The sequence below is a fragment of the Amia ocellicauda genome, chromosome 13 (assembly GCF_036373705.1).
Source record: "Amia ocellicauda isolate fAmiCal2 chromosome 13, fAmiCal2.hap1, whole genome shotgun sequence".
Classification (NCBI taxonomy): Eukaryota; Metazoa; Chordata; class Actinopteri; order Amiiformes; family Amiidae; genus Amia; species Amia ocellicauda.
Window position 1 is genome coordinate 22864170 of NC_089862.1, and position 20285 is coordinate 22884454.

General features: G+C 36.9%; 1 long non-coding RNA gene across 1 annotated transcript; it reads right to left on the reverse strand.

The window, feature by feature from the left end:
• Nucleotides 1-311: 311 nt before the first annotated feature.
• LOC136767020 (uncharacterized) lies at nt 312-16758 on the reverse strand. The gene is made up of 3 exons (XR_010821803.1): nt 16615-16758; nt 16038-16131; nt 312-543 (listed from the first exon to the last, which is right to left on the reverse strand). It is a non-coding gene; the product is annotated as an uncharacterized LOC136767020 (long non-coding RNA).
• Nucleotides 16759-20285: the final 3527 nt, after the last annotated feature.

Below are 20285 nucleotides of genomic sequence, written 5' to 3' on the forward strand. Positions count from 1 at the left end.
CAAAAGTTGTCAAACAGCTAGTAATAGATAACATCTCTGCAACTTGTTGAGACTAGTTCCCTAGGCACGTAATGATGAAGAAAACATATTGCCATTTCCAGTTTATAGTTTAAAGGCCCACATGTAATGTTTCAACATTTTTTTCAGAGCTTTGTGTCCTTCATGTGCATTCTGGTCCATGGTAGCCTAGCAGAGTCAGCCAAGTACAATCAAGAAACTAGATAAGACTTTTCATCAATCAAGATTCTAACTTCCTCATAAACCTCAAAAAGGACTTTCAAATAAGATAAACACCTTGTTTTAGTGTGAAGTTGGAGCTGCTGATGATAAGATCCCATTTATTGGAAAAGAGCAAAACATAAACATGCCTTCATGTATTTATATATGTATAATAATATCGGCACTGTTGCTGATTAATGGACTTCAGGAATGGAAGTATTTTTTTTCATTGGCGAGAGCTTCTCTGTGTATTATCCACTGTGGTCTTTTTTCCCGGAGATCTTCATGCTGAATCCAATGCCTGTCTTGGATCAATTCTTGTCACTGCAAATCCAGACAAAGTGTTCAGAATTCCTTCATGCACAACTTGTAAATATTATTTTTCCATGTGGTTCTTTTAATAAGAAATCACAAAGACTCTATTCACTGGCCTGAGCAAGCAAAACCTTTACTGTATTTGTGTCTATGCTTTATTAGGAATCACATAACACACACATTTATTGAAAATTCACAGTAAGTATTATGTTTATTATACTGCTGTGTAAGTTACTCCACCTAGAATATTTGATGCACCTTCCTAGGTAGGAAAAGCAATGCAAATCAAAAAAGTACTTTGCTAAAACTTTAACTCTGTAACAGTGACGATAGCTCATGAAAATGCATATCTACATAATGAAAACAGGTACAGTAACTGAAAAAGTATAGTTACTTAATTGTGAAAACATTTTTAGGTAAACAATTGTATAGTGGCAGTTGAGGTTCCTACTTGTGCTAGCAGAAAGATTATCTGACAGCACGCACATTGACCTTCAGATGGTAAAATATATGAATACCACTATTTAAATATTAGCATTCATAAAAGTAAGGTTAACAAGTTGTTGGTGGGTTTGAAAGGCAGATAAATGTATTGCCAAAATAGTTTAGTTTTCTTTAAAGAAAATTATGTGACTGAGTTTTTTTCCTTTATTTTATCCTCAAAGGTTCCTAGCACTCAAACGGTAGGATTCTTTTAAAGAATAATATTTGAAACATTTTTAAGGATGAATATTAAGCATATTAGGATAACTTTCAAAAAGTTGAGAGCCAGCTCAGCATTTTCTGAATGACTTTATCCTTTTCATAATATACTGTAAATCGAAATAAGGCTTCAAGTTCTTCATAAAACAACGGATATGATACTCAAAGGTAACTCTAGACGTGCAACAAATCCAAAGCATCTGCATTCTTGTATATTCTTTTTATTTGCTTCCAGTGACCAAATATTTCCTCTTCGTGACACAAAGTTGAAAAATGAAGAATGCAATTAAAAAAAAAAAAACACAGAATAATTTAGCTCTTTTATTAATACAAAATGCTCCATCTGGATGATATTGTAATACCAAGAGATGAATACGAAATATCACATATCGCACATAAATGAGCCCTGATGCGGAAGTGAATGATAGAGGATGTGGGTGAGTGAGAGTGCAAAGTAAATTTTAAAAAGCAAGTGACATGTGACACTGGAATCCTGCAATCACAAAGATCATGAGAAACACTATGAAGTATAATAATCATGACATCAGATACAAAAATGAAAATCCCACCACAAAAGCAGAATTATACTTAAACCATTAGATGTTTGGGATGTAATACGATTTTAATAACCCTAAACACAGTGAGCCCATAATGTTTACCACCATTATTCACACATACAAATGTATACAATGTGTCAGAATTCAAATTATACTTAATATCCCGTATGAGGCTGTAAAACACTTGGTTTTCTGTGGGAGTTGCTGTGATAGACAGACAGCAAAATTGCATCACGCTGATTGAAATTAATTATAAACTCTGAAGGCAAACCGTGAGAAAGGGGAACTCCGTGATTAAAAATAAATACAATAGGGGCAAAACTCTGTTCCTCTGATTGGACTCTGACTGAAATCCCTGTAGTATTTTGATGAATTCACAAAACAAACAAATCACAGAAAAAGCAGCAGTGAATGGTGACCTCCTAATGCAAGCAGTTCACGAATGAATGATGAAGTGTTGAGCTGTGTGTGATGGCTCTGAATGCAACCCAGTTCCCTGACCTTCCCTGATTTCCGAGTGTCCATCTGAGCAATCTGTCACTTTACCTAATTGTAACTAATTAAACATGACAAAAATAAACATTACTTAAAGCAGATTTGTCACGTGTCCAAGCACACTTTAGAGATGGAAAAGAAACCCAAATAATCCCCCATCCCCCTTACAGGAAAGAATGCCATTGCCCTAATGGAGTGCCTCGGACAAACCAGGTTCATATCAGGAGCTACAAGAAAAAAGGTCACATTCTAGTCCCTGCATTTCCCCCCTGCGAGACGCGATTGTGTGCTGAAATGATAGCTCTTCACCTCAACTTGAAAGGCTACCCTTATTTTTCTTCCTGCTCTGTACTTCTTTCACTGTCTCTCGGACGAAAAACGAGAGCATTTCAATCATATTCCCTGGGTGATACAGATCTTTCTCCCAGATGGTGGTTTGTAACAATGTGCATGTCACAGACATCAACGCAGTGAATGGCCTGGCACTGCTACAGTGTGGATAGCAGCAATCTCTGGGCAATCTAAATAATGTAGCTACTGTCAACATGAAGAATCGGTACTCTCTAACCTGTGCAATCCTTTTTTATCAGTACCTTCAAGTAAACATTTTGCTGAACTTTTACACTCGGATCAGGTTGACAGCACATATGTAGCTTCTGAATCCACTTCAGTATAATACAGTGGTATTGAAAAGCTTCAAAGAGTAGCTGTTACTTTTCTTTTTAATGGCAATTACAATACCTCCTTTAGTAAAATCATACTTATGTCCCTAAAGGAAAACAAATTCCAAATTTAGTTTCAAAATGTGTGGCTTATTTGATGAAAACCTCTTCTTAGAGAGAAACAGTACAGCTTGAAGCTCATATGTTCCAGTACAAAGTGTTGTTGCATATTTAAGTAGGCCAGACTGTGAACCTGTCAAGGGATTTAGCCAGTGCACAGAGGATAGCAACGCTACTTGTGTAAATAGTCCCGTTAGATCTTTAATGACCAGAAGTAGTTAGAACCACACCTTATCTGAAAGACTTTTAAAAGCAGAGTGCCCTGTCACCATACTATGGCGTTTATGGGTTTGACATTTCTAATCCAGAAGTCAGACGGTCCACCAATACCAATTCCAGCAGCAATGTGTTTTTCCCATTCAAGTCTTCTGTACAAGTACTGACCAGGCCCACAGTGTTTAGCTTCTAATGAGGTCAGGCTGTAAACTGGCATAGCTGGCAACACATGAAGGGGGTGTCCTGACAGCTGCTGCATTAAAATGATGCTTTAATATGAGCTGAGAACATGCAATCACATTTTCTTGTTAGAAACCTGCTTTGTTTCTCTTATCAGTGGTTGACGTAAAAAGTGATAACAAAGAACATGAACGGTCTGTTACACATTATCAATACAGAGCTATGGGTTCAGCCAGAAGTGAAAATATAAATGTACAGGTAGGACAATCTCTGTTTTCAGCTCTATCTGCTGTCCGTGTTTTGCATCTATTCCAAGTACTATCATCTTCACCTCATATATTTTGCCAGCACCTGACAATTTAATATTAGTTGACTATGAAGATATATGTGCACTTAATCTCTTTCTTTATTTCTTGGGGATGTAACCAGCTGGTCCCCAGAAAAAAATAATACAGTAATGACATGAGACTGGATATTTTACAAAAATGTGTGGCCAAAAACTGTAGGTCAGAAGGTCCACTTTGATTTAAATCTAAAAAGGTTTTTATTCCATTGAGTTGTAAAGCTTTATTACACCAGTCTTTTCTCCACTTATATTTCCTTTTGGGTTATTGCTTTTATCAAGAAAACTAAAAGCCTGTGCAACAATCATATCTCCCTTCTAATAACCTGGACAATGTGAAAGCTGTACATAACAATATTCTAGTGATAGAGAATAGTTCACCTCACTGTGGGTGCTCTGGGCCTGATATGGAGACACAATAAATTGATGCACCCCACCCAGCCTGGACAGGGTGCCCTACCTCCAAGTTGGTCTGTGGCATAGCCTGGATTCAAACCAGCAGCTCCAGGCTGCCTGCAGACTGCAAGGGCAAGCTTTACAGGGTGAGTCACACAGGAGCCCTGCGTGTGTTCGTTTCAAACCTTTGGAAAGAGTTTCTGCTCAGCTGTATGTTATGTTTCTGTTTACATTATGTAATCTTTATTTCTTCCATAAACTACTCCTCCATTTAATGATTTATATATATATATATATATATATATATATATATATATATATATATATATATATATATGAAAAGAAATGTATGCTTTGAGTAAATGTTCAATTTTGTACTAATATTTTATCATACAAAATTATTTTTAACCTTCTAATGATAAGTGAGTTTAACCAGCATGTCAAGTGATAACCAGTTTGTTAATTAAAAACGTATCGTCTTCACAAGAAGAATATGTATTGTATCTAAAGCATATATTCATTGTATATCTTGGATAAAGAGATCATTTTGTTGTTTTTTCCTCACTTTAGTTTGAGTTACTACAGTAGAGAAACATCTTGTGCTTTACCTTTTTGAAGAGTGCTTTCTAAGCTTAGAACAATACCCCCAAAGAGCTGCATATACAATATCATCTTTTTTTTTATGTTTTCTATAGCAACTGTGAATTCCCTATAATGAAGCTATCAGGTCCTGCGGTATGTTTCCCCTCCAGGCTATGAGATCTATTTCACGATACAGTATTGCAAAAGAAGTATTCCTTGACTTAACAATGTAGCTGGTAGAGAAGAATTCTGTGGCAAGCCAGACATGTGAAAAGCCTTACAACAACATCGTGTAAGAAAGATTTTCACTCCCATAACTCACTCAGCTCTGCCACCACATAGTTAAGCACTTCAATTCTGTGTAGACGCCATTGCCAATATCTTTCAAGCTATGTTTATTTTATAATTCTTACAAATTTGATTATGATGGCTAGGAAGGGATCCTATTATTATTAATAGTTTGTATTTATGCAAAAAAAAATGGAAAACACAACTGCTGCCTGGACAAATAGTGAATGTATTTATTTTAAAGGGTAATAGCACTAGCTGAAGCTAATGCCTCATGTAATTGCAAGGGGAAAAACATGATATTTTGTTTGTAGAAGTCATGATACACGATGCACCTCTTTCATGAGCTAATAACTGTATAATTGCCACATTATGTGAATCCGCCCTTCACCCAAAGAGTTGAAGAGGTAAAACAAACATGAAGGCCTTTTTCATTCCATTATGCACAGTGTCATTTAAAGTAAAGGTTTTTGCCTAAAAATATATATATTCATAGAAAAAAACACTTACATTCTCCAAAGTCCTCTTTTTCTAATTGAGCTTGAACAAATCGGATTTCATCTATAGATTATCTGTGAGTTAAAAAAAATGTGGAGGTCAATGTTTTTCAATACTACTTCATGTAGCTAGAATGGCTACCACAGAGATATTAAAACCACCTTTCAAAACAGCACTCAACTTCATCAGTGAAAATCAGCAACACTGAAAAAATGTAATATAAAGAAAATTTCAGCCAATGACCCTTTTATACCCTCCAGTCACCACCCCCAAGATGAAAGAACCAGTGCAGCACCTTTTACTGACAAAGACTGATTGATAGTAGCCCTCGAAAGCTCTCCCGCATTAATGTGACTGTGCTCAGATGGTCTCCTGTGAAAGTGCTTTCTTGCTACTAAGAGAAAGAAGCCTTAGGTAGACGAATAGAGATTTAAAATCCCTAAATATGATAAATTACCAAATCTGAGGTTTTCAAACAGAGATCCTGAACAGCATAAAAAAAGAGAACTGCATACTTGAATATGTACAGATGTATCTGACTTTTCTATTAATTGATTTGAATTAACCTGAGCCCATTTAGAAAATAAATGACAAACAAATAGAGATCAAGAGCTCCAACCACATTCAATTACAGAAAGTGCACAGCGCGGCAGTACTGAGAGAATATACAGTATCACCATTGCCAGAAAACACCTGCAAAAACATGCAAGTTCCTTTGTTACTGAAAGAGTAGAGTACTGGTAGTATTTCTAAGGGCTGCAAGAGTTTAATTACTTATGGTCTCCCCCTCTCGGCTTAGAAGGCTTAGTCCTGATCCAAAGGTTTTACATTTGAGAGCATTTGTAATGACGGGGGAAAAAAGGAAAAGCATCAAGATGTTAAAAATAAATGCAATTACTAATTTCCTCTTGGCATCTGACTTCACCTCCTCAACCTGTTTCATTTCTGAATGATCTGATCATGTTTTTGTCATCAACATATCTAACACATTAGGTAGAGGACTTAAGTGAAAACCCATGGTTGTTGGGGAGATGCAATTCAGTAATTGCCTTGTTAAACAAAATCATTATGGAAAAACTAAATCTGAGCATAACAGTTTGTGTATGCAATTTAAATACATAGCAGATTTATCAAGGTCTGTGTAATAGACTTGCAACATACACATCTCATCTCAGTTAAAATCTGAGATATTCAAGTTTGGTTATAAAGAACTGAAATACTGTAATCAAATATATATGTTTTTCATAGCATTTTCATGAGAATACTAGAAACTTCCAGGCGATTTTCCAGGAGGAGATTGAAATGATGAATTTACTACCCATAGATTACAGTTTTGTTTGTTCCACATTGCATATCTATTGACATTTAACTTAGGATGGGATTGTAACCTGTGATTCATATTTCACTGTGCAAAAGCCACAGAAACACACACAGTTATAGGGGAACAAACAACACTAGTTTAATTCCTTTGCCATAAAGACATTTTTGTCCTGTAGGTATACAGAAAATGTCCCAAGGGGGACAGTGGCCACTGAGAAGATGATAAACTGGAATCTCCGCATCTGCATGGGTCTGTTTCCCCTACCTGCATTCCACAGTGAGAGTGAATAGAGGAGCTGAAAGATCTTTATCACAGGAAGACAAGAGAGGATGTTTTTTTAAGTGTATCAATAGGCCTTGATTGTGCAAAATAAGCCTGTTAATGCTTTTAACTGTTGTTCCTCCTGATGAATAAGCATAATCAAAAGGCACAAAAGAAACCTGATGTCTGTTAGTGCAGCAGACATGAAATGAATGTTTTCGGTTGTTGTTGAACCATTTAGGTTCAGCTGAATATCAAAATACACCGAGTGAAAAGATGTTTGTTTTTCCTCTGCGTGTGTGTGTTTGTTTTGCTAGTTTTTAAGGCCAACGAGGGGCCTCCTCCTTCTTTCCCAAAAGGAAAGTGTCAGAAGTAAAACAACAAAATAAGTCATAAATCATTACAATGTTGTCAGCTTCATTGGGTTGACTTTCCGAAACTGTATTAAAATAATTGGTTGGTCCTGTGAGAAAGACAATTATATTTTGGAAGTAAAGCTCTTTGTAGTGTGAGGAAATAGGATAACACCAGTGACCTCATGTTCTTAACAGCTTGAATTTAAACAAATAATTGCCAAACTCTTTTATCTGGTCCCAACCACAGGAAATAGCATTGATAGTGCTTTAAGTATTACATCTCCCTCTTCACCTTTAATTGCTCTATTTTCAATACATGGGAATAATACAACACATCTGCTAATTTAGTACTCTTCAAATGTCTGACAAATCCCCATCAACATTACATTATGATTTCCTGTGTATATAAAATCATTATTAAAAAGTACATCAACAGGAAAATGATCTAATTTAAAGAATGGCATCAATATATCACACATGCAATTCAGTTCAACTAGTAGTGGCACAAAAGGATAACCTAAGCACAAATGTTATAATGCATTGGGCCCTTTAGAATCCATTTTCCCCAAGTGGATGAATTCGTGGACCATCTAGAATCAGCCTGATTGAACCAAATCTCAAAATCCTACATATGTTTGAAACATAATAGATTCTTTGATCAAAATCTGTAAATGATTTTGTTCTTTTGTGCCGACAAATTCTTTCAGAAGATTAAAGTCAATCTAATCAAATCTAAATGTTTTTCTCTGGAGTTTCACTTTTGATTTCATGACGGATTAACGTAGTGGCAGTGAAAGTACTGTCCTGGAGAGATCTCTGTAGTGGGCATTGTGAAAACCTACTCCTCACTGGATAGTTCTAAATAACCTAGAAAATACTAGATTGAGCCAAATAAATTGATGCCTGACTGAATAACAAATTACTCGTTTCAAGTATTTGACTTGAAAATAGGATCAGACCATATACTCGACACTTGTAGCAGACTGGCATTCATTTTGTGTGAGTTGTCTGACTCTCTATGTTGCCGTCACATCATTCTTAGGTCTTCTTATTAATAACAACATTTGGTACTGACCACAACTACAGTATTATTTTTGTCTTGAAATCTATACATAACAGTGACCAAGCCATACCAAAAAAAAAAGCTAAAAACTAAATTAGTCTGCTCTGTAAAAACAAACGAACCGGCTATAAACGATTAGGGAATGGTTGCAAATGTACTTTACAATGTGTTTTCAAATCAGTTAAATCTGTGTGTATACTGTAATTGGCAAAAAGGCTCTGTTTAAAATTACATCAACATCCAGGCCCATTATTGAGTTTTATCATCTGGTTTGACAAAGTTATTGCTAAATACTGCTCTCCAGTAATACAGCAAAGAATTCTGCAGAATGAGTCCAAAAAGAAAGTATTCACAATGCACTGATACAATACTAATGTAAGTATGCGTTACTGCATATCAGTTCAAGGCAGTTATTTAAATGCATTGATGTAAACACAGACAGGTGCAGGGACAGCAGTCAAGGGGGAAATTTTGCATTGCTAATGAGAGTAACATCAAAACACAAGTGCCAAAGACACCTAAACCTTTGCCAATTTGAGTTCTCACACCAGGTACATGCTGGTCCTGCCCCTCCCCATGAACACAAGCAATGCCTTTGTGCATTCTGCCCCTCTTAGAACAAAAGGGATGCGGTTCCGAAAGGGTAATGAAGATATTCCCGAATGCCCTCACTTGTCTGCCTGACTCTCGATTTCAGCTCGACTCACAACAGTGAAGGTACACATCTTGGAGGCAGAGCGCAGGTCAATTTCCCTACTCTCTGATGGTATCAGGAAAGTGATCTTTTAAAGTGGGCACTGAGCATGACAGCGGCTGCATGAATAAAACAGCAGCTGGTGGCCTGGTCGACAGTAAGGGCTTTCTCACAGTCTGCAGATGTAAATGATGCTACATCAGTCTCTGCAGAATAATAGTATTTATTCCATTAAAGAAAGTGAATCCTTCTTCATTCACGTCCAATCTAGGTAGGATTTCCTTTCACCATTCAGGAATCCATTGTTTTGTTCCAGTGATGTAACAGACTGTGTGATTACTAACATGAAGACAACTTTGTTTTAGGCCCTTTGTTTTAAAGAATATTACACACACACACACAATACTGAAGAAGAGAAATGCTTAATTGCAGGAGACGACATTCCTATAGGAATTTTTTAAAGAATGTGCACACTTAGCCGAAGTACTTGAATTTAATGAAAATGTTTTATGAAGGAGAAAGGCTAGTATAAAGTATCCAGGTCAAAAGGAGGTTACAATGCTTTGTATAAGACATATAATCTAACTTGAGAGGCAAACCAATATTTACAAATGGAATTTGCAAACTCCTGGTGCCACAGATTCTGGGTGACTACACTGGTCTGAATTGGCTTTGGCCAAGGCTTTAAATTAGTTTCCTCCTCAGTTCTGTTAAGTGGCTGAAAGATGGTAATTTTATTTTAATTTGGTTCAAATAGTCCCACTGGTAAGAAAAGCAGCATTTGACAATGACACATTTCTCTCCTATAGCAAGATCAAATGCTTTTGACAAATACCATATGTTTTTACATTCTAGGGTCTTTTTTTTGTTTTGTTTTGTTTTACAAAACCCAGATCTTTCTGACAATCTAGATTGCTTCATTTCTTAATCAAGATTGTAGGAGGCTAATGCATGGAGTTTTTCTTTCCAGACTTCAATGTTCACCTCCATTTTCAGTATAAATATACATTTAACATAGAAAAAGTGAATCTAACAAGATAAATTGCCTAGGAAAAATAACTTTTTTAAACCAAGTAGGCCATATTGGAACAAATCACTCTTGTTGAGGCAAATGTTATGCATTGAGGACAAAAAATATGTTTTGTTGTATTATTAATCACAATCCTGATCTTGAGGTCTATGAAATAGGCGACTACAGACAAGTCTCTGTCAGTGTGGAGAAATTAGGTCTTGATACAACTCTTTCAATATGTTAATTTTCCATTGGAGAAACGTGAATTAAGGTGACGTGTCACTTCTGGCATGACAGTGTTACATTTTTTTTATATTATTCACAGTTACTAAACATGTTTGTGTCTTTACAGTACAACTTTGCTTAAAATCAATTATTGTTAAATGCACTTGGTAAATAATTAATCTTTGGTTAGGGTACTTCATATTCTCAAGTGGCATTTCTATACATACTTTGTCCAGGGGCTGCCTGGGCTACACAAATAAGGACAGACTATACTGGGATGTACTGTACTCTCACAAACCAGGACTGTTATCTTTGACTGTATAATGTTTAAGCACATTGCTCACTTTGCATAAGGCTAAGGTTAATGCACCATTTAGCACTGTAGCGGAATAACCCCACGCAGGCTTTTCTGGTGCTATGCATGGTTCCACAATAAACAAATGGTCTTTCGTTACTTGGCAGTCTATTTACATACGTCAATCCTCTACGTAACTGTAAAAGAATAGGCCCTACTCTGAAATAATAATAAAGAATAAAAATTGCCAAACATAATCATATTCAAGGTAAGTAGAATCAGCTTCTTTCCAATGTAAATACGGGTGTCTGTATATCTGTTCAAATTTGTAGCTTTATGAGCAGAAAAAAAGTGATTCATGTTTCAAGTACAGATAAATCACAACATGTGAAATAAAGCACGCTGTCTTAAAAAGTGAAGGCTGAAAAATGATACTGATGCAAAATGAATATTTCCTTTTATAGAAGAAACTGCCAAGAAAGCAGGCTTCAATTAAATGCTACGTACTTTTGAAAGCTATGGATGACTTCACTTTATAGAAGGACATGTATTATCATTTGTTCTTGAATATATATTTAGAGATCTTATTTCATTTTGTAACCTGAACCAGGCCCTACTGCTGACCTTTGCCGCTCATGATGAAAGCACTATTATTCAAAGGTTATTGTGAACATAACTTTAGTAAATATGTCCGTGGTTGGATTATTAGTGTTTTATGGTTTACTTTGTGCATCAGAGAAAACCTTTCAGACCCACTTACAAATGTAAAAAAAAAAAAAAAAAAAATAATAAAAAAAAAAAAATATATATATATATATATATATATATATATATATATATATATACACTCACCTAAAGGATTATTAGGAACACCTGTTCAATTTCTCATTAATGCAATTATCTAACCAACCAATCACATGGCAGTTGCTTCAATGCATTTAGGGGTGTGGTCCTGGTCAAGACAATCTCCTGAACTCCAAACTGAATGTCTGAATGGGAAAGAAAGGTGATTTAAGCAATTTTGAGCGTGGCATGGTTGTTGGTGCCAGACGGGCCGGTCTGAGTATTTCACAATCTGCTCAGTTACTGGGATTTTCACGCACAACCATTTCTAGGGTTTACAAAGAATGGTGTGAAAAGGGAAAAACATCCAGTATGCGGCAGTCCTGTGGGCGAAAATGCCTTGTTGATGCTAGAGGTCAGAGGAGAATGGGCCGACTGATTCAAGCTGATAGAAGAGCAACTTTGACTGAAATAACCACTCGTTACAACCGAGGTATGCAGCAAAGCATTTGTGAAGCCACAACACGTACAACCTTGAGGCGGATGGGCTACAACAGCAGAAGACCCCACCGGGTACCACTCATCTCCACTACAAATAGGAAAAAGAGGCTACAATTTGCACAAGCTCACCAAAATTGGACAGTTGAAGACTGGAAAAATGTTGCTTGGTCTGATGAGTCTCGATTTCTGTTGAGACGTTCAGATGGTAGAGTCAGAATTTGGCGTAAACAGAATGAGAACATGGATCCATCATGCCTTGTTACCACTGTGCAGGCTGGTGGTGGTGGTGTAATGGTGTGGGGGATGTTTTCTTGGCACACTTTAGGCCCCTTAGTGCCAATTGGGCATCGTTTAAATGCCACGGCCTACCTGAGCATTGTTTCTGACCATGTCCATCCCTTTATGACCACCATGTACCCATCCTCTGATGGCTACTTCCAGCAGGATAATGCACCATGTCACAAAGGTGGAATCATTTCAAATTGGTTTCTTGAACATGACAATGAGTTCACTGTACTAAACTGGCCCCCACAGTCACCAGATCTCAACCCAATAGAGCATCTTTGGGATGTGGTGGAACGGGAGCTTCGTGCCCTGGATGTGCATCCCACAAATCTCCATCAACTGCAAGATGCTATCCTATCAATATGGGCCAACATTTCTAAAGAATGCTTTCAGCACCTGTTGAATCAATGCCACGTAGAATTAAGGCAGTTCTGAAGGCGAAAGGGGGTCAAACACAGTATTAGTATGGTGTTCCTAATAATCCTTTAGGTGAGTGTATATATATATATATATATATATATAAATATAGTGAAAATATTAAACTGGTATTAAGCTGAAAGGTAGCAACAGCATATAATGGATGCTATTACAGTACAAAAATGGGCTGTGGATGTTGATGAAATGTGAGACCATTTCCATGTGATAAAAAGATAAATTAACAATTAAATTAATTTGTTTACTCAATACAGTTTAAATCACTTTGATTTGGCACCTTGGCCAGTGGCCATCAAATCATAACATATGGCTCTTTATGCTCACCTTACTTTCTGGGAAATGTGTTCAGCAAATCCGGAGATCTTATCCTGAGAGAAAACCATTCTTCTGCTTACATGAATTGCATATAATTGCACAAGTACAGACCAAATCATTTTTTTATTGTGGCCCATGCAAAAAAGGGAATTAGAGGAACGTTTGTAACTCATCTTTATAATGAATCTGCCTCACATCAACAGACTTAAACTTGTTTCTTTCAACTGTGTTGCACCATTGATGGTTAGGAGTTCAAATTGTGCTTTACTAATAACATTACTCAACAAAGACTTCAACCTACCCACAGAATTCAAATCACAAACTTGTACACTGACAATGGACTAATTTATTAGTAGAAACTGGATTCTGACAATAAATTGAACCGCAGATACAATTTGAATGTTTTTCAATTACTGGTGAGCAAAATAAAAGAATGCCTGAGCCCCCATTCCTCTGATTTATGCTTTCCCGATGTACGTAGTCATGAGATGCATCTCTACCCCCCTTGTCTTGTTACAATGTGTATTGGAAAAGCACACCGAAAATGTAATCGCAAAGTTCATCTCCTGGACATTTGTACTCTGAAAGCAGCACTGTGTCCTCCAGAGAACCATTATGCACATGCAGTCATTAATATCATCATATTTCATGAAAGGGCTGATCTGGGGGTTATTCAGAGGGCTGAAGGTCTCGATACTCGTGGGCCCCATCAATGCTGTCTTCACTTAGAAAGACACAGCTGTAAAAAGTTCTGCAAACTCAAATTATACACCAGAGCCTCAACTTAAGGAGCTTTAATTTGTTTGAATGTCTTCATGCAGGAAATTACTTTAATTGGTGTGGGCAGGGCAACTGGGGCAACAGCAGCTAAGCTACGAGCTGCAACTCCAGAGTCACTCCGGTTGCTGGGTTTCCACACTAAACTGGGCAATGCCCTCTTTGGTATTAATGACATTTGCAGCTCCTACTGGGAGTGTAAGCAGAAAATACATATAGGGTTCAGCTTCACTGCTTTTACTGTACTGTGGTATCATGTAACAATAAGTATGCTTAACACACGATTTACAGAATTCTATCAATTTACATGTAGAGTTATTATTACCTGAGAGGAATTCTGGGGGAATTATTTCATTGATCCCCACAGGCACTACAGTATATCAATTTGGTTCTTATACTAGCTACCCATGCTCCAGTTACCATGTATGTTGTCGTTAGTCATTGTTAATCCTCCCACACATTTAGCCTACCATCTGTAAGATACTTCTACACAGTGGAGTACAATTGCTTTGAACTTTGCACCCCCGCCCTTGCAGAAGGCGGTGTTAGCCTGCTGTCAAGGCCCATGCCACGGAGAAGGCCATTGGTTTGTGTGGTGGGAACTGTCTGGAATTTCCTCCAGGGAAGAGAGGTTGGCCACATGGTTTTGGTTTGAATGTATGTAAACACAATTAAGAACTTACATCAAATCTAGAGCTGTGAAACGACAACTTGTAATACAATAAAAAAATTTTAAGCCTTTGCTTGCTAAAACATCAAGTTTTCGATTTGGATAAATTCATCCTAAAATAAGTCATTGTTCAGAGATGAAAGAACTCAGTGTGCAGCCCCTAAAAGTACATATATAACAATTATTTTAGGGACTGCCTAGTGTAGTCCCTAAAATATTCCCATTTAATATCTGCTGCATATGTACAGCAGACTTTGTATGAATTATTTCCCATTCAAATGGCAAGCATATATAAATAAAATGAAAAAGTACAGATGATCAGCTCTGTAGCCTCCATCATGTAAATCCCAAAGCTCTTGTGCATTGTGAAATGGAGGGTAAATAAGAACTTGTGTCATTGGTCATTGTGGCAGGTTGATTGGTCAAGGATATATAACTCCACAGAGAGTGAGTGAGTGAGAGAAAGAGAGAGATAGGGAAACTTTCATCCAGGGTTACCATATGGTTTCAAGCACAGGGAGATTGTGGTTCAGTTCAGGATTTCCAACCTACATTCCAAAGGTTAGAGATAACTTTTACCTGTTGTATCTCTTCAGCAGATGTAGGAGTAAATGTACTAAATACAATGTGCTGTACTGAACAGGAAATCATATGGTATGTCTGTCTATCCAAGTTTTCAAACCTGAATTACTTCAACTGAATGTAGTTTTTTTTTCACCTCAGTCTTCTTGAGAATATAAAGATGATGGCTATTATGTAAGCAGCTCCTTTAATATCTTACACATACAAAAAAATAAGATTAACTTTACATAGCACTTTCCCTTGAGTGAATAGTTTGCTACAAAACACTTTGACCTGAGGTTGCTCATTTGTAACAGGTTAACTCATCATTCATTCAATTCTTGACAGGATATTTTTTTTTAAGGCATGAGTTGGGAGCGAGTCTAGGAAGGAACAGATTTCTCACTGGGTCAAATGGTAAGCATTTATTTCTTAGCCACATTCTCTGACTGAAGGCCACGGCGAGGTAAGTTTTGAACCCCCACTAAGACACGTGTCCTCCTTTCATCTGCAAGGCCACTGCAATAAAAGCTAAACCCTGACAACGCTGCTGTGACCTCTACCTGTGCTTTACGATCTTGTGCTTTGAAGGAATACTGGAAACATCTTTGAAGGTCACGACCTGAGCATCGGCCACTGAATTTCTACTATTTCCCAGGACAAGCCAGTCAGGGACAGATGGATTTGACCCATTACCACCACAACACCTTCTACAATTACACATATAGTGCTGCTTCTGAATTGACTTGTGTACATTTTGAACACTATTTAATAATTTAATTTTAAAAAATCACACATTACATATTTTTGAGGGAGTTAGATAGGGTACTCTCCCTGCACAGTGACATTTTCGTCTACATCAGTATTTGTGCACTACAATAGAAATCTATTAAGTTAGAAAGAACAGTACCTTTTTAAATGTCCCACATGGTCCTCTGCCACCCTCCATGCCCTTTCTCTCAGATGAATGCAAGAACCTCAAGTGGCTGGTTTTCATAGCCCACCTGTAGTAGTAAATCATGTGGAAAATGTGGTAAAAATGTTAACATATGGTTAATACTGTCTTCTTAACCTGTGACCTCAGTGATAAATTAAATGCAGATGAGCCAGTGATTGTGGCAAGAAAACACAATTTGAAACAGATTGCAGTTTTCACTTCAAAAGGTCTTGTAATTATCTCTCAGCTTTTACCTGTAATATTATTTATTTTATTTTTTGCTTCTTTACTGTTGTTCCAGAACACACTGCATTAACTAATGATCAAACTCTGGAGGATGTACAGAAGGCCAGAAAGTAAAAACAACAATTCGACCCAACGCCAGAATATAAAAAAGGCATTGGTTTAATTTGGAAATACACTGAAATAAGCTATAGAGAAAAAAAAGAAAAACAAGAAATAGTTCATTCGAGGGATGGGCCTACTCCAACTGAACCAACAGAATTAAGATTAGAAATGTAAAAGGGTTTACATTAAAGGTTGTACTTACCTGTTATGAGGGAGGATAAGGCCAAGCCAAAATACAATTTAGAGCAAAGTAGCCTTGTAACTTTTAATTCTTTAGTTTGGGTGAAACAAGGGTTTGGGGATACTGGAGGTTACAGGGGCCATCTTGGTGAGGGACAATATTGGGTTTTCCCTTACCATAATGTCGGTAATAGAAAGCACCTATTTTCCAGCAAGGAAAGGACTGGCCCATCTTAGATTTGAAAGGGGTTGTAGAAAATAACCAAATTATGTTTATTAGTGATTTAACTAATATTTCTGTATACTGATACTGTCTCTAAATGTATTTCTAATGTATTGATTGTGCTGACTAAATGGATTTAGAATTGTATTTTCTTTTTGTGTTTTATACATTTATTTTTGTTATATTGGTTTGTTCTAGGGGAGGAGTCATATAGAGCTAGGGTATATAACCAGGCGGTGGAGGAATTAGTGGATGGTGTGCTGGAGAGGAGATCATGTGGCATGAGTGCCTATGCTGAATAGCTATACAGCTGCAAACCTGAGTCTAGGTAACTCTCTGGCATTAGTTGTCCTGTGGTGTGGGCTTTTATTTTCTTGTTTCTGGTTCTTTTCTGAGTTTTGTTCAGAAACCTCTTGTGTTTAAAAAAAAAAAAAAAAAAAAAACACCTGACCATAACATTCATCAAAAAAATAATAATAAAATAAATGTATGAAGAAGAATTAAATATCATAAGCCTCCTCAACCATCCATGCTGTCCTTGAGCACAGAAGTTCTGGCAACAATTTTGTGCCCCTCTGATGGCATGCTATACTGGATCTTTTTGAATTCCTAAACAGGCTTCATAGCTGGTATAGTATTGCTCTACATATCCAAGTACTCGGTATAAGAGTGGAGAGTCCTGCCACAAGTCAACTTCCTTCCATTACTCAGTAGTCAACTATGCACTATGCCATATAACAAACAGCCTTATATGTAATTTGGTACTTAGAGTTGCATCCTTCTGATCCTACCAAAACCACTTGAGATAAGCTAAATGTTTACTAAAATCTAATTGTAGCTGTAGCACTACACTGTTGGAATTGTGTATTTCAAGATAAGAGGAGGAAACGGATGAAAATAAATGTATGGCATAGTCAGCAGTATGTTCATGCTTGGTCACCACACTTGAAGGATACATCAAACTTTGAAAGACATTCACACATTGGTTCGTCACAGAAACCCATCTTAGAAATAAACAGCAAACACTGATTCTGCCTTATGACATGCAATGCTGAACATCATGAAATGGGGACAAAACTGAATACCTCACATGCTCCCTTTGCATGCTCAGAATATTTTGCATTGTATTAATATGTTCATGCTTTAAACATTATACACATTTATGCTTCACAACCTGTAACAGCTCCCTCTTTTTCAGCTTAATTTGCACACTTTAGACCAATTGACTTTTCACTTAAGATAAGCGGACTGTTAGCCATTATTTCAGGAATCCTAATTACACTGTTGAGGCTCATTTGCTCTTCTCCTGCTCCATTCAGACCCTAACTCCAGCTTTGTGTAGCTACATTTACATTCCAAAAACCTTTTGTTTTCAAAGCTGGATGATAAAACCCTTCACTTGACTAAATACAAATGGATATTTAGTTCTCTTAGTGTAGCCAGCTAGGAGAGTAAAGGTGAACATTTCTCCGTTGCACATGTATTAGTAAATTACACAGCAGTTACTGTCAATTTTCAGCATGTGGTTACATTACATAGATTACACTATTCAATTGAACTGTAATATTTTTGACACTACTTATAATGAACTCAACTTGCTGATATACCATAAATGTGATGCTGATCCACTTTATTTTGGCAGATATATGCCCTTAAGTAGGTGACTGCTCTATAGACAGACATGCACGTGTCGGGAAGAACTTTAGGCCTGTCAAATGATAATGTAAAGCATCACTTGCCTTTGCTTCTAATGGCGTGTCAACAACTTGGGTTAATATGGCTGTGCCTCAAACAGCAACAAACGCATGTGAAGTGCTTGTGTTTGTAAAGATTATTGACAGGAAATCTGCTCTATATTAGGGTCTTTGGAAACCAGCAAGCCAGCCTGTACAAACATCTTCAAATCCTCCTAAAGAAGCAAGGGTTTGAGTTACTTTCCTTTTGCTGAATCTCCCAAAAATCAAAACACAAATGGAGATGGGTTGAGGAGCGTTGCTCGCCCAGGGTCAGGATTTAAACCGGAAACTCCAGGTGAGAGCAGCTCAACCTTTAAATGAACAGCTCACTTCTCCAAAGTAGTCTGCTTAATAACCATGAAGCTGACTAACCCAAAGCATATTGAATTGAAACCTTACTTTTGCTGTATACATCTAGAAGGGAACTGAAAACACCCCGAAGGTGAGGGGAAAAGGGATTTTATAATACAAATTCTGTAATTTCTTATATTATGGGAGACCCCAATCTATTTGCTACTGCACCCTTAATCTACCTTTGTTTGCTTTATCTTTCTTAAGCAACGAGCCCACAGGCTATTAGTACTGTGAGGATTTTTATATGTATGAAAATAAAACAACTCATAGGACATAATATAACATGTTCATCCTAACTCTTCTAATGCCATCAGCAATCCTTACTCCTGAACCTGTGACTTAAAGACATCCCAAACCGGTCAATAATTATTTAAAAGAAGTTTAATGACCATATATACTGACTGTGTTGAGAGAGAGACAGAGAAGCAGAGTATGAGTGAGAGAGTTTGCCCAGCTTGAAGTACTTTATATAACAGCATGCCATTACCTCACCAGCCCGGGCATGGACAACAACCAGACATAATGGTCTAGCAGCTCCCAATTATCATATAGGACGTGTAAAATTACAGTGGAGGATAAACTTAGCTATCTTACACAAATTATCCTTTTAAAGTGTAAATGAATCATGGTATGGCATGGTTTGGCCCAACTCCTGCAATGTGTATTTGTTTAAATGTAATATTCACATAATATTATACCATATGATAACAACCTTAGATGGGAGTTAAGAGTGGCTCAGAAATGACAGAGTCTCCATTACACTCTGCATGACACAGGATACGTTCTGGTACAGCCTTCAGAAATCGATAAGATGTTAATACAATTTGGAACGTCTGTGTTAATTACTGGAGCTCGTTCTATTTCACATGGGCTATGAAAACAGGAAGTCAGTTGTCATTTACTCAGTGATGAGACAGACTGTCTTTAACCTGCTGTCTATTACTGTGGGTTTAAATGACCAATTAGTCCTTTACATTGATGGCTATATAATTAAATTACAAACCTTGATGCACACGGTTTTATGATTATACACATTATTTAATTAATTGCTTGGACTTGAATGGATTACTTACAGTACTGGGATAACTTGTCTCTGAAAAAACATTTTTTGAGTGGTTTCAGATTCAGCTTTCTTTATTAAATTGTCAGTACATAATTGTAATACCACTTTAGAATCTATGGAAACACTTAGATACACAAACACTACTAACTAAAATTACAGTTTTACTTTTATCAGATCAGTCCAGAAAAATAACTATGCAGCCAGAATACTTAAAAAATGTGAATAAAGCTTTCCCTGTCAAACTGAATGCCAAAGAAGATGTCAGTTTCTTGTGCGTGAGGACTCTGTGAATTGTGCTGTCAGTTCATCAACTACTT